Raw genomic sequence first — 13672 nt, forward strand, 5'->3', positions numbered from 1 at the left:
ACTACAAAATGCAGCCCTCCCTTGCCCAAGCACCTGGAATCTACCATTACTCATTCCTCCTGAAGCAGGAAAAGCTCCCGGTTGAAACGTAAATATATCATCCAATTAACACCCATTAACACATTAGCATCGATTTCTTTTCCAGATTTGGTGATTAAACAGCCTAGAAAAGGGAAAATAGAGTCCTCAAGGGATGGTAAATAGGTTTAGGTAAAGGTCAACAAGGCTAGGGGGTGGGAAGAGACAAAAAGAAGCCTGAAAGTGGTTGAGCCCCACAATAACCCTGGTAAGTTGTGGGGTTTTTTTTTTAAGTTTCAATTTAAATTCAAGTTAGTTAACATACAGTGTAATATTAGCTTCAGGTGTACAATGTAGTGATTCAACACTTCCATACAACACCTAGTGCTCATCACAATAACTGGTGCAAACCAGCTGCACCCAGGATGAAAGGACTCCTCACGCCTCTCTTACAAGATAAGCTGTTCTTTTACAAAGTTTTAATTTTAATTCTAGTTAGTTAACATACAATGTTATGCTAGTTTCGGGTGTGAAATATACTGATTCAGCAATTCAATATATTACCTGATGCTCATGACAAGTGCACTCCTCAATCTCCATCACCTATTTAACCCATCCCCCCACCTTACCTCTAATACCCATCAGTTTGTTTTCTCTAGGTTAGAGTCTGTTTCTTGGTTTGCCTCTCTCTATCTCTCTCTCTCTCTTACCTTGGTAAATTGTTTATCCATCCTCCTCTTATGGACTTAAAGAGGTAAACTGACTTGCCCAAAGATAATCAATGGCTAAATTCAACAGTACATCAGCTGATCATTTGAGTTGAGTTCCAAAACATTTTCTGCACATCCGCTCTACTCAAACAATATGTTCTTTGTCCAGAATACTGAGATGTCAAGACATTGTCCTCATTCTCACCAAGTTCAGTCTACTATAGATAAGAGTCAGGAGATAGTGACACAACTGAACAGTATGATAAGGAAAATAGTAGGCACTGTGGAAACATAGAAATGGGCACCTGACCCATATAAAATGTGGGGGTACAACAAAGTTGGAGAAGTCTTCCTGCAAGAACTAAACCTTGAGCCCAAATACTCTCATTCCAAACCCCATACTCTCTCCATACCCCGATGATAAATACCATGATGCTTTGACACTTTGGTTTTCCTAGACCACAGATAAGGTATAGCACACTCCAAGACCACAGCCCATTACTCCCAGGTTCTAAATCAGGTCCTTACAGCTGTGGCTGTCAGATAAGACAGGTTTCCAGGTCCTCCCCTCATAATCAGGGCCTCTGTGGACTTCCCACAACATTCCTTGTTCTTCCCCCTTTAACTTGCAGGGCAGTGCAAAGGGGAGAGACCTGAGAAGTCTGGGATATGGTTGAAACTCAGGTTCTGCCTCATTGAGAAGCATTCATTTGCTCCTCTTTGGGGTGAATTAACTGAAAACAAACTTATTAAGTGTTAACTGTATGCCAGACAGTATGCTAAGCTTTTTATAGACATTATCTCATTTCATCCTCTATCAGCCTTATGCAATAGGTGCTATTAACACCTCCAGTTTACAGATGAGGAAATGGAGAGTTGGAGAAATCAATTGACTTGGCAAAGACGGTGATTCTAACTCAGGCCTCTGTAATGTGGTCTGCTACACCACTGTTCCTAGATTTTTGTAACTTTTCCCTTCCCTGCTTCCCAGCTACCTCCATTCATTCATTCATTCATTCACTCATTCATTGGTGTTTATTAACCACCTACTCCCTTTAAGGTACAATACTTGAATATTCTGTAATTGAGATTCTAAGATACGTAAACCAAGAAATTTACCTTCCAGGATTTCGCAGAACATAGACTTGCTGATTTTTAGAACTGAAAGGTCACATTCATCCTATAATGAGGAAAGAGAAGCCCAGAGGGAACAAATGAGTCACCCAAAGTCACCCAAAGTAGCTGGTTAATGGCTGAGCCAGGACCAAGATGGGTCTCCCTAAATTACTGGTTCTCAAACTTTGCATATCAGAAGAATCTTCCTTCGAACAAAGATCCCAGAGCCCCATTCCAAACTATACATTCTGAATCTGTGGAGGAAGTATCTGGGAATCTGTATTTAACAACGAGAAGCATATGCTCCTTAGACCACACAAAGAAACTGTTTACTGTGTTCAGATGCGTTATCTGTATCACTGAATGAGCACAAATTCATTTACCCTGAAGTGAGAGAGAAGATCTAGACCTGATCAAAAGCAGGAAAGTACTGTGGATACAATCCACCGGGAGAGGTAAGACCAGTGCAAAGGAAACATTTGGGAAGGAACACATAACAGTACAGAAAGAATCAGCAAAATGCGTAACAAAGACAGTAAGGCTACAACAGCCAGAGAAGGAGAAGGTCTCTGTGGGCCGAAGTGATCAGGAAGGCCTTTCTAGAGGAAGTGGGACATGGGTCCAGCATTGCAAGATAAGAAAGATTGGGTAGACAGGGAAAAATGCATTCCAGAGGAGGGAAATACTTGGAGCAAAGGTACAAAGTGAAGATATGCAGGCTGTTTTCAGGAGACAGAGAAAAGGCCTGACCAATTCTGCCAGATTCTGGGGATATATGGTAGAGGACCAAACACAGCCAGGCCCTGCTCTCATGGAACATAAATGGGACAAGGGGATGAAGAGGGGGGAATAAACAACCAAATAACCAAATGGTCATTTAAGGTAGTGATAGGTGCTGTGATGACAATAAACAGTGATCTGGCTAGGTTTGGAAGGAGCTATCTAACTAGGGAAGTGAAGGACATCTTAAGAGGCCATTTTTGCCATTAAATGAGGGTAGATGTAGGAGAGGAGTGGAGAATGACAGGAAAGACAGCTGTCGAGACCATAATTGGGGACTCTCCACCCTAGTTTATCTGTTCTCCTCTAAACTCAGATGAAAGACACATAGGGCAGCATTGAGCCTGTTTTTTGTTTTGTTTTGTTTTGTTTGTTTTGTTTTGTTTTGTTTGTTTGTTTTGACCAAGATAGGGTAGGGTCTATCTCCACAGGCTTCCAGGGGTACAATCACCTGTGACTTGGCTCTGAAGAAGCAGCCTTTTGGCCAGCCTGGCAAAGCCAACACCAAGCCCCAGTCCTGAGTGACCACCACCAGCCACCAAGCTTCAGGAGGTGTTAGGCTCATCAGAGCCCATCTCTTCCCCTCTCTGTAGAAGAGGCAGGTTTTGGCAAGCAGAAACAATTGGGTTCCTTTATATCAAAACAGCAAAACACCAAAAGAGGTGATTGAGAGAACTCTCTTCTTTACTATCCAAGCCAAATTGAAGTCCTACTGATACCCTATGTCTTCTATACTTAGTATGCCTTTGCACTAAGTGGAAAATAAACTTCAAGCAGCCAGTTTAAAAAAAAAAGATGAGGGGTTCTATAAAAAGGCAAAATGTGTTTCTGGGTCACTAGGTAAAATAATTTGGGGGCCTAGCCTGACAGAATAGATTACATCTAAGGACACACTTTGCCTTAACATTGATGTCTTTCACTAAGTCCAAGTCCTCACACACTCTCTCTTTCCCCTTCAGATACCTAGCAGTTCCCAAACTGGTTCAGATTTCTCAACTCTGTGGGAACCATGGTCCCTAGAGCCAAGACCTGACCCACAAAAATTGCCCAGTACCCATGGGCTTAACCTAAAATGGCCCAAACACATGAGCAGACAGTTATCTCTCTCTTTTTTCTGAGGTCTGAGTCTATTGCTTTAGAGCCAGGGCCTGAGGTCCATGCTAGCAAAATGGTTCATTAAATTAAGTGGTCTTCCTTTTATCCCTCCTTTGCCTTCCCCCACAGTCATAAAACCCCTGCAGCAATAGGCATGACCTGTGTCTATGAATAGTCCATGGGAAAAAATAACAGCTTGGTGATTTGTCTGCAGGGCCCCAACATCCCCCTACCTATGCCTTTCTCTGCCCTTCAGGACAATCTCCCGCTGGCCAAATGTCCAGGACCTTCATGGTCCCTCCTTTTACCTCATCTCTTTCTCTCAGGAAATAATAGTAAAAATCCATTAATATTAAGATCAAAGTAAATAATGAGGCTTAAGGAGTATTTGAATTTTTTTCACATGGAAGCCTCAAGTTTAATACTGCCTGAGATAATCTCAATAAACCTTAAAGTAGAAACATTAAAAATAAAAACTAGTGATTTTTTTTCTCATTAATGTAGGCAAGTTTCCATATTCCTCTGGCTTGAAGGCAAATGTAGTTCGTAGCATAAAAGGGCTGCATTGTTTGCATTTATCATTTACCAAAAAATATATTTCACGTATCACAGAACAAACAAGTAGAGAAAAAAATTAAGAGAATTTAATAAATTGTATTTCTAATCCTAATAAAGTGGCGAGGGGAGTATGGGGGACAATGATAGTCCCCCACTACTTATTTTTATAATACCTATATTATACTTTGGCAGTTATATGAATTAATAATACATATGCTTAGGAACCTAGGAAATGTGTCTCAGAAAAGAGAATCTATGACAAGCAAGAGCATAAATTAGATTGATATTAACTATGAAGTTTCTCCAAGATATGGCCCCTCTTTCAAGTTGTTCACCATCATCTAACCTGAGTGATAGGAGCAGGAAACAATAATGTGCTAAATGGTGTGTTACAAACAGTAAGAACAATAAAGACCAGAATAGGGAGAGAGCAGTGTAACTCAAAAGGGTCTTGAGGCTTAAATAATATTTAGATAAATGTAGATTAGATAAGATGTAGCACTCTTGGGAACCAGTCATTGGGGATAATACATCACACTGGTGATTGCCAAAATAGTAAAAAGGAAAAAAATGGAATGTGATACTAAAAATGGTGGTGGTCTTGGGGCGCCTGGGTGGCTCAGTGGGTTAAGCCTCTGCCTTTAGCTCAGAACATGGTCTCAGGATCCTGGGATCAAGCCCTGCATCAGGCTCTCTGTTCAGCAGGCTCTCTCTCTGCCTGCCTCTCTGCTTCCTTGTGATCTCTCTCTCTCTCTCTGTCAAATAAATAAATAAAATCATTTTTAAGAAATGGTGTTGGTCCTGTAAGGGCCTATTTAGCCAGAGTGGCCCCACCCCGGTTGAACAGCCATTTTGTTGTTTATGCAGTAAAACTTAAATTGACCCTGCCCCCCACAGGGGAACTTACTTAAAAGCAAGTCCGGGAAACCAGTCCCAGGTAACAAAGCCCAAATACAAGGGTGGGTCAGGTCAGGTGGAGATAACAGCCTGAATGCAGGGATGAATCGGGTCAGGTGGAGACATCCAATCCGTAAAGCACGCCTACTGTCTTCCTAGCTACCAAGGCCCCACCTTCTGGGTGCCAATTCTGACCAAGGTGATAGGCTAGTTCAAATAGCTACTATGGGGTGAATTGTAATTCAATTGGCCACCCGTGTGTGACCTAGCATGACTGTGCAGCTTTCTCTGTGTGTTACAATTTCATTGGCCACCTGTGCGTGGCCAGGCCCAAACACATGGCCTTTGCCCTTAAAAGCTAGTCTGTGAAGCAGAGAGAGGTTGCCCTCTCTGTAAAAGGTGTGGCCCCGAACGTTCGGTTTGATTCTTGATGCTTGGCGTGAAATAAAGCTTTGCTTGACCTTCGCTTTGTATCAGTCTCACTCCTTTAATCACGGACCCATTATTGGGGAACCTAACAGTCCTATATAGTACAGCCAAGGCATCTTAAAGAAAGAACTATTTTGAGGCACCTGGGTGGCTCAGTGAGTTAAGCCTCTGCCTTCGGCTCAGGTCATGATCTCAGGGTCCTGGGATTAAACCCTGCATAGGGCTCTCTGCTCAGCAGGGAGCCTGCTTCCCCCCCTCACCCTCTGCCTGCCTCTCTGCCTACTTGTGATCTCTCTCTGTCAAATAAATAAATAAAATCTTTTTTAAAAAAAAGAACTATTTCAAGGGGAGGAGAATATGAACCAGAAAACTCAAGGAAATCACATTAAGTACTGACTTTCAGAAATGGAGTGACCTAAAAAAAAGACATGTTAGTCCCGGAACCACCAAAAATTGTGTCAAAGGAGCCACTGCCCCCTAAAAGGTCCTGAATGTGTGCTTTCTTTGTTTCTCTTCCTCTATTCACAACTTAACAAGATCTCCTTGCAACTCTGATCAGCAAGGCCATCTACGCAACAAATCCACAGTAGACACTAGCATGGCAGTTAACACTAAATACCTTCCCTAATAATTTTTTTTATACTTAAACAGATAATAGTAGCTGCCATGCTAAAAATGTAACCACTGTGTACCAGGCATTGCATTGAGTGCTTGAGGAACATTATTTCAGATCATCAACACAATCCCATTTAATCCTAATTCATCTGATTATTGATTTCCTCATTTAAAACTCAATTGCAGGCATCACCACATTTCACCCATAAACATTTCAGCATGCATACTATTAATTAGAGTTGAACATTATTTTCAGTTGTTTTTCTTTGGAGATAAGCCATATTTTTCTTTGGAGATAAGCCAATTTCCCTACAAGTACACCAGATTCTTTACCAAAATTAAATTTTTTTACTTGTGGTCCATTTAGGCAGTGGTACCATCCTTTCATATCACTTATTTTGAGAAATTGGGACTTTGACTCCAGGTGACTGTACCTTCAGTGTAGGAAGGTACAGAAAAGTCACTCAGACTCCATTAGACCATTATTAAGTAGCACTGTGAACTTGAGCAAATTATTTAACCTGAAATCTCCATTTTTCGACACATAAAATTAAATAATGACAATTTCTTCAAAGTTTTGAGGTCTAGATGATATCATATATGGAAAATGCCTAGTGCAGGGCCTGGTATATCGTAAATGCTTGATAAGGGCTGATTTCGTCACCCATTCAACCAGAGTTTCCTTGATGGGTATATTATGCATGCAGAGCCTTGCAAACTTTCCAGAAGAAAGAGAAAACAGATGCTTTGACCTCAGGCAAACTAGTGTGCTAGCAGCCCCAAGCCCCTAGATTTTCATAGGCTCCATAAAAGTGAAAGCTGGGGGCAGGGATGGGGGGGATAGGGGGTTGTAAGTAGAGTTTTGTCTATTCTTAGTCTCTGAATAGACCTACGGGGTGGGGGGGGTGAAGGGGGCATTGGGGGGTGGGTGGTAAGTAGGGTTTTGTCTATTCTTAGTCTTTGAATAGACCTACCTCTGGCAGGTGATTCAATGCATGTGATTCATTTTTAGTGATAATTATGTATATTGAAAGTATAGTATACCCTTTAAGGATATGTATTTCTGGGGTGCCTGGATGGCTCAGTGGGTTAAAGCCTCTGCCTTCAACTCAGGTCATGATCCCAGGGTCTCTGCTCAGCAGGGAGCCTGCTTCCACCTCTCTCTCTCTCTGCCTGCCTCTCTGCCTACTTGTGATCTCTGCCTGTCAAATAAATAAATAAAATCTTTAAAAGAGGGATATGTATTTCAATTCTAAATATACTGAATGAAATTTTCTGGATTTTTAGGAAGGAAAGAAAACTAGGTTGTATATTTGAATAAGTAAGAGTTTCTGTGAAATTTTTTAAAAATCCACACACTCCAAGAGCAGGCAGAATAATCTACGGTAGAAAAAAATAATCATAATGGTTGTCTATGGGGTGAATTGGGGATTGACTGAGAAGGAATATTTTGGGTGATGGTAATGTTCTGTATTTTGATAAGGGTTTGGATTGTACAGATATAAACTTTTGTCAAAACTCATTCACTTGCACACTTAAAATCTCTGCACCTAATTGTATTTCAGTTTATCTGAAAAGAGTATCTTAATTTTGACACAGTGAAATTGTAGATATTGGTTAATATTGGTTAATAGAAGTGGAATTTTTTTTATGTGCAGTCCCAAAAAATGATGTTAGAAAGGCAGTTGCCTATTCTGGCAATATGGAGTTAAACTCTGGTTCCCTAAGGCAGAAGCTAAAAGAAAGACAATGCAGGAGCAAGAAAGAGCCAAAACACAGATTTGTCATAACTGCAAGATGAGTTTATTTGTTTTTAACCGTAATAATGATTAATATTATGGCAACACCCTGCATTGCGGGTATAAAAACACAATCCTCTCCCAAAATATGACTCAGCCTCTGTGCTCCCAGATACACTGAAATTCCTTGGAAGGCAGCTGGAGGCCTTCATGGAGGCTCCTGTTCTTGCTTCTTTCACAGTTAGACAAACCAAAGCAGACCCACGGCCCTGCTGCTAGGTTCCCAGTCATAAGGAAGGAAGGCCTGGGCTCAAAAATCGCCACACAGTACAGCCAAATAATGTCCTGTTCAAACCAACAGTTCCCTCACCCATAACCACCACCTGGGAAATGGCCTGCTTCTAAGGCCAAACTCCCTGTTTAACAGAAATCCAAACACTTCATCCTGGACCTTTGAGCAAAATGTCAGAGAGAGAACTTCATTTTTACTCCTATAAAATTCCTACACTTTCAGAACATTACCCCTGCCCTCCTCTTGCTTAGGGACTCTTTGTGATTATATATTTTACACTAAGAAGTAAAAAATAACTCAATCCTTCTACTCAGACCATACCCTTAGGTGTGGCTTTTCACTTAACTAACTGCTTCCTGGGAGGAAGAAAGGTAAGAAGGAAAGGGGTGGGACAAAGGCTAAGAAGATCTTGGAAGCCCAAGTATTCTATTTAGCATCACTTTTGAGTGCAGGCTGCAAAGGTTTTCCTTTCCATTTATCATACTTATTGAAAGGGAATCTAAGGCCCCAAAGAGTGCAGGAACTTGACCAAGGTCACACCAAAAGTATAGAGTAGAGCTTGGGAAGAGGAGCCAGGTCCTTTGCCTCCAGCCAAGCGCTCTATCCAAAAAGATGTGTGATTCTCCCTAGTGAGTCAAGGAAAAATGCAGAGAAACGGGGTTATCAGAGGAGAGGGTTGCAGTTCATGTGGTTCATTCAGCCTCGCAAAATGAACAGGAAGGAGAGACACAAACAGACCCTCAATGGATGAATTGGAAATCCCTGAATTGTAGAGAAGGGCAGCAAAATGATAGTCTCTTGTTTTAAAAGATGCTGCTCTGGCATCTGAGTGACTCAGCTGGTTAAGCGTCTGCCGTGGGCTTAAGTCATGATCCCTGGGTCCTGGGATTGAGTCCCACTTTGGGCTCCTGCTCAGCAGGGAGTCTGTGTCTCCCTCTGCCCCTTCCCCCTGTTTGTTCTCTCTGTCTCTCTCTCTATCTATCTATCTATCTCTCCACCACCACCCCACCCCCTGCAAAAATAAATAAAATCTTTTTTTTAATGCTTTTCCAGCATCAGACCACTCAAACTGTCCAGATGTTCTTCACTATCCTGGAGAGACAGAAGGACGGGAGAAATGAAACGAGGAATTGAGAAGGAAAGGAAGAAGTGGGGAAGAGGAGAAAAGAAAGAAACTAGGAAAAGATTTGGAAGAAAAAAGAATGGCTGAATGAATGTTCGAAAAAGAACAATATACAATCACAGGAAGCTTTGGAGCCCTAAGTTATGGTACAGATTGGTTCTCTTTCTCCTCTCCCCACCCTCTACTCTGCACTGACTTGGCACACGCACATACACACACACACTCATTAGTCTATCCTGGGCCAGCCCCTTTTTCTTCCCCAGTCATGTTGACTCAGGCTCAGGAGCCTTGGGCTTCAACTCTTGTGAAGGAGTTGCTGGGCCTGCCCAGCCTACTTGCTGCTTGACCTATATATTTCACAGATGTTAGTTCCCTCTGCCATTCCCCAAGGGGCCAGAGAAAAGATAGTTTAGCAGGAAAATATCCTTTCCAAATGGACTTATTATATTCAAGAGGAAAAATGTCACATTTCTTAAACCCCACGTACCACCAAAACAAAAAAATCCTCTTCTTATGCCCCTAGAGACTACCCCCTAAAGGCAGGTCTACCCAGACAGTTGAAGTGAGATGATGTATATACCTCTATTACCTGACTGCCACCTTTGACCTATAGCAGTAGGCCTCACTGGCCCCAGAGGAGAAGGAGGCCTAAGCCAACAGTTAAACTGTTGAACCAAGATAAGAACTACTCTCCAAAATCCAAATAAACAACACCTCACTCATCCAAAGGTCACTTCTCTAGCAATCTCCTATATCTGGAACAAAGAAGAAAATAAAGGGAAAAGAGAAAAAAGTCTCAAGGAAGTCAGAATAGATGTCACTATCTATACAGTAAAGTTTGTAGGTTTTACTCAAAAGAATCTTTTTGGAGCCAATTTACTTTAGATTAAATCCTTTTAACTGTATTTGTTGTTTTCATAGCCACAACAAATGAGGAACAGCAAATTATCATGAGGCAAAAATATAGAAACTCTAGAAAACAGAAGAGACAGTTGAATGTAAATATAGATGGTAAATCGAAATCTTAAGGTTTTGTCCTCTTAATAATACACTAGTACTGACTCCTGTTGTCAAACATGGAGTAACTTGCTGAGCAATGAGAAATTTGACAAGTGTTAATGGCCAATATTTCCTAAATATCCCCATTAGGACATTGTTAGTTATCTCTGGACCATCCTGTCAGCCTGACCATTTGATTAAGGGTGACAAGTTCTGATGGCAATAGCTCAGCGAAGTTTCCTTTCTTAAAAAACAAACAAACAAACAAATAAAACTCCTTAAGCCCAACTAAGGTAAACCATTGTCAAAAATGATGGAGCCCAGAACTTCTGGGGAAGATGGGGGAATAAGAGGACCCTAAACTCACCTTGTCCAACAGATACAACTAGATAACACTCACATCAGTGTAAATAACCCAGAAAATAACCAATTACTGGCAGAACAAACTATCCACAACTAAATGTAGAGAAGAGGCCACACAGAAGAGAGTATGAAGGGTAAAGACAAGGTTGGGCGCTAAATGGACCCATGGATCTGTCCAGAGGAGACCACTTCTCCAGTAAAAAAAAAAAAAAAAAAAAAAAAGACCCTCATCCTGGGGAGCCCCTGCCAAGAAGATGAATCCCCATAATATTTGCCTTCAGAAGCTAGAAGGACCGAATTTCGTAAGTTCTTAAAACCAGTGGGACTTAAAGCCTAGAATTTTAAAAATCAGTGGAATCAGCTCTGGGAGAGCTATGAGGGGAAGAGGAAGCTGAGTCCATGCCCTTAAAGAGACAGCATAACAAAAAGCCCCATAGAGATACAACACAGAAGCAGCAGTTTGAAAAAAAAAAAAAAGGCCTGGGGCATGTGGGAGGGAGAGCAGTTTATTCAACTCAGATCATGTCCCAGAAGGACAGAGATCACTGGAAGACTCTTCCAGGAACAAAGGAGTTGGCAGGTGCCATTTCCCTTCATCATCCCCCAGCATAAACATGTGGACACCTGTGGGAACCAGTGTGGCACAGACTCTCATGACCTAACTTGCTAACACCACCACCCTGCCCCCCTCAACACATTGCAGATCCACCCCCATCCAATATGTTCATAGCTAGAGCCCATCCACAGTGGTGCCACAGGCCTGCCAGAGTGCAAGCAGCCCTGACAGCATCCAGCACCATGCCAAATTCACTCTTGCCCTGGGAAGAAGGAAAGATAACCACACACACCAGTCAGACTATGGCCCCGGCAATAGGCTGGGGGCAGACAAGCTACTCTCAACTGCAGGTCCTGCCCACTAATGAAAGCACAACACAGGGAAAGAACCCAGTAGTCTGGTGCTACAGCATCTCTGACAAATGCCTGGCCAGACTCAACTCAAGCCCAAGGCATCCCCAGACTCGCCCACTAATACCACAGAATCAAACACTGCCCACAACAAGCAAATAGAGCCCTGCAGATGATGGGACTGAAGGAAAAAGTAGCTCACAACAGCAAAGTGCACACAACACACATAGGAGGCACCCATGAAGCACCAGGTCTGGAGAACAGGAGATACTGCACTGAAGAGCAGTACAGGGCCTCTTCTTCATAAGGCCATTACTTTCAAGTACAGGGGACATAGATTGCTTTCCTAACACAAAAACAGACACAGAGAGACAAAATGAAAAGGGAGAGGAATATGTCCCAAATAAAAGAACATGACAAAATCACAGCAAGGTACTGAAGTGAAAAGGAGATAAATAACATGCCTGAGAGATAATTTAAACTAATGGCTATAAAGATACTCACCAAACTTGAAAAAAGAGTAGAGGACATCAGTGAGACCCTTAACAAAGAGAATGAAGATATTTAAAAAAAGGACCAATCACAGATGAGGAACACAATAAATAAAATTAAAAATACACTAGATGGAATAAATAGTAGGCTAGATGAAGCAAAAGAATGAGAGACCTAGAAGACAGAGTAATGAGAAGCAATCAAGCTAAGCAGGCAAAAGAAAAAAAAATAAGCAAAATGAGAATAGATTTAGGGAACCCCAGTGACATCATCGAGCATAAGAACATTTGCATTATAGGAATCCCAGAAAGAGGAGAGAGAGAAAGGGGAGCAGAAAAAATCCTATTTGAAGAAGTAATAAGTGAAAATTTCCGAAATGGGGGGAGGGAACCAGATATCCAGCTCCAGGATACACAGAGATCCCCCAACAAAATCAACTGAAGGAGATCCACATTAAGACCCATAGTAATTAAAATAGCAGTAAGTAGTGATAAAGAAAAATTTTAAAGCAGCAAGACAAAAGAAGACAATTACAAACAAGGGAACCCCATAAGGCTCTCAGTGACTTTTTCAGCAGAAACTTTGCAGAGCAAAAAGGAGTAGAATGGTATAGTCAAAGTGCTGAAAGGGAAAAATCTGCAGCCAAGAATACTCTATCTGACAAGGCTATCATTCAGAATAGAAGGAGAGATTAAAAAGTTTCTCAAATAAAAACTAAAGGAGTTCATGACTACTACATGAAAAGGGCTCTGGAAAATAGTATGGAGTTTCCTCAGAAAGTTAAAAATAGAACTACCCTACAACCCAGCAATTGCACTACTAGGTATTTATCCAAAGGATACAAACATTGTGATTTGAACAGGCCCCTGCATCCCAATGTTTATAGCACCAATGTCCACAATAACCAAAATATGGAAAGAGCCCAGATGTCCATTGACTAATGAATGGATAAAGAAGATGTGGTGTATATATACAATGCAATATTACTCAGTCATCATAAAGAATGAAATCTTCCCATTTGCAACAGCATGGATAGAACTAGATGGTATTATGCTAAGTGAAATAAGTCAGTCAAAGACAAATATCATATTATTTCACTCATGTGTGGAATTTAAGAAACAAAAGAGATGAACATAGGGGAAGGGAAGGAAAAATAAAATAAGATGAAGACAGAGGGGGAGGCAAACCATAAGAGACTCTTAATTCTAGGAGACAATCTGAGGGCTGCTGAAGGGGAAATGGACAGGGGGATGGAGGAATTGAGGAATGGGCATTAACGAGGCTACTTGAAGTAATGAGTACTAGATGTTATATGCAACTGATGAATCACTAAACTCTACCCCTGGAAATAATAATACACTATATGGTACCTAAATAGAATTTAAATAAAAAATAAAAATAAAATAAAATTGCCTGGGAAAATCCAGGCATAAATATTTAAAACAAAACAGAACAAAAAACACTCTCACCAAACAAAAGTCCAGGACCAGATGGCTTCACAAGGGAATTCTACCAAACATTTAAAGAAGAGTTAATACTT

The sequence above is a fragment of the Lontra canadensis genome, unplaced genomic scaffold (assembly GCF_010015895.1).
Source record: "Lontra canadensis isolate GAN:19392208 unplaced genomic scaffold, GSC_riverotter_1.0 scaffold114, whole genome shotgun sequence".
Taxonomy (NCBI): domain Eukaryota; kingdom Metazoa; phylum Chordata; class Mammalia; order Carnivora; family Mustelidae; genus Lontra; species Lontra canadensis.